Below are 2,988 nucleotides of genomic sequence, written 5' to 3' on the forward strand. Positions count from 1 at the left end.
GATGATACAGATTAATTTTCACAGCCTTCTTTGATCATATTTACCAAGGGTATTAATAATTTTGAGCACAACTGTAAATGTGCTATTTTGATCATTTTTATTTTATATAATAACAAATATTTCATAAATGTTTTAAAATCCTAAGTTTTTATTTAATTTAAATCAGCATTTCTATCGCAATCTGTCATAAACACCCTTTATAATACAAAAATAATTTTATAGCATTCAATCTAATTTAATGTTAAAGGTGCCACAGAATGGAAAACTGTATTTATCTTGGCATAGTTGAATAATAACAGTTCTGTACATGGAAATGACATACTGTGAGCCTCAAACACCATTGTTTCTGTTCCAGACTGTGCAGGGGATGTGATGTGCAGGGATGGGTTGATGTCTGTATTCAGAAAGGCACGGAAAACAAATAACAGGCGTTCTAATAAAATAACGCGAGCCACTAAAGGGACATGGTTAGCTGCTTGCTAGCGGTAGCCTGTTACATTACAGTAAATAAGATTTCACTTACCACATAAACAGAGTAAGGAGAGATGACTGAGGATGATGGCGAATGATTTACAGATCCTGAATGATTTACAGATCCTGAGCACCACTGACAAGCATCTGATCTTGTAAAATGTGTGGTAAGTACTGCCGCTGTAGTTTACACAGAGCATGAGCGATCTTGCATTCAAAAGCCGTTTCAATGCCCCGCATATTAATAACGGCTCCCTGATGCCCGCATTTTATGTACAGTATAATTACCCAACGATATAACTGCGAGAGACAGTATTGAAATATATATTTTCCCTGTGTTTCCTTCCTGCTGTGTGAGCTACTGAAATGAGCTGCACTGTGAAACAGCCAATCAGAGCAGAGCTCAACATTATTATTCATGACCCTTCCAAATAAGGTAAAAACAGACCATTTCATTCTAGGTACAAATCCTAGGGTAAACCGTTTCTGGAGATTTTTTTGCCCTTACCTAAGCCACATACCTTCTATGTAGATATCAGAGAACAATTTAAAATATTGTATCAATGCATTCTATGGCACCTTTAATTATGACATATACATTTTTAAAGGGGACCTAACACACAATTTCACCCAATCTCATATTAATCTTGAGTACCTATAGAGTAGTACTGCATCCTTCATATCTCCAAAAAGTTTTTAGTTTGATCATATTTATAAAAGAAATATACAGCTTTACGATTCTCTCCGAAAACAGCCGAGCTCCTGGAGGTGCGCCGTGGGCGGAGCTAAAGAGTGACGAGCACTTGCGCACCGAATGCCAACAAAACAGACATTTGATGCCGTTTCACTTACCGTCTGCAGTTCTGAATTATGACCAGGATCTTTTATAGTTGGAACCGCTCCATCTTTCAGTATCAAACGATGTGCAAATGAAACTTGTAAGAAACCCGGAAGTGTGTATTTGGCACATAAATACTCTGTTATACTTCCAAATCGTTTTTTTAAACTTTGGCCATGAGAATCCAACTCTTTAACAGTGTAAACAACTCTGATTGTATGAAACAGCATTGTACCCCCCCCTCCCTTTAACATTTCAAATGGCATTAATTAAAATGTATTAATGCATTATGAAGGAACACACATTCCAAATAACTAGTATACTTGTAACTATACTGTATATTAAACAACATTAATAAATGTAAAAAAAAAAAGTTTTAAAAAGTTTTAAAAAATTATAAAATAATGTTGTTCACTGTTACTCTAATAAAATAACTAACATTAATAAACTGAACCTTGTTGTAAAATTATTTCATATAAGTGTAATTATTCTAAGAACACTGCAGAATGAAAAGATAAATTTGAGGCCATTTCAATTAAATAACTGATTTCCTATCCACAAAACATGCCCTTTAAATGGCATAATTAAATAAATGCAATGGCAGCGAACAGTCTTTGTAGTAACATTACTCATAGCAACCTGCACCAACCAATCACATGCATTTCTTTTGTAACCTTTCAACAGGCACACGCATCTGGGTCAAACCCACAATTTCAATTGAACTCAGGTTTTTACAGTAGGTGTTCCCTTGAGTTTGCACATTTTTCAGGTGAAGTAAATCATGTTTTTGTTGTCTAAGTGAGTTTATGTGTGTGTTTAGTACATGTTAATGTGACATGCAGCTTACTAAGTCTGTATGACATATTGATACACAGTCTTTTCCTAGAGCGACAGGTTAGTGAATGTTCAATCCACAGGGCCTTGAGGGTGTGGATCATGCCAGGCTGAGGCGTTCCTAAAGCTTATCTTTTTGTTAGTGCAGTCATCCAAACACATAAAATGCGGGTGGGGATGAGGGGGTTTCTAGTTTCACTTTTGTAGTTTGCAGTCTTACAATATTATGAATCTTTTCTATGAACAACTTTCTTTTATTTTTTCACACATTCAGAGTCAATATGATGTATACTACTTATCAAACACACATGTGCTATACAGTTATCAAAGATTTAACCCCCCAAAAAAATGCTATCACTCTCATGGTGAGGGTATGTGTTTGATCAAGTGGACACTCCCTCCACACACATTTACACCCATACAGTGTTACACTCGCCTTTAATGACACTGGAAGTTTGATTAGTTGACAGGCCTTGAACAAAGCCCCCAATGTCTCAAAGACAGACAAGAGTGAGGATTTGCCGCTTTTGGCAGAGGGAAATGTCACTAAATAAGCTCCTTCAGTTTCAGCATTGAGAAACACTGACAACTAAGAACACTAAGTGAACTTAAGCACACAGGTCTGAACACATCACTGCAAATATTGCATGAAGTATCTGTCACATGACAGCATATGGATCTTAAAGTGTGACAGTGTTGTGTTAAAAGACAGGTTAAAAAGATACATTTGGGATGCCAGGTCATATGAGTTGAAAATTAAAGTATGCATCTCGAACCTACCTACTTTATAAGATAAGATCATTCACTCTTGCCCATGAGACAAAAAAAAAAAAAAATCATGAACA

Source organism: Sinocyclocheilus anshuiensis, unplaced genomic scaffold (genome assembly GCF_001515605.1).
Source record: "Sinocyclocheilus anshuiensis isolate Anshui unplaced genomic scaffold, SAMN03320099.WGS_v1.1 scaffold964, whole genome shotgun sequence".
NCBI classification, from domain to species: Eukaryota; Metazoa; Chordata; class Actinopteri; order Cypriniformes; family Cyprinidae; genus Sinocyclocheilus; species Sinocyclocheilus anshuiensis.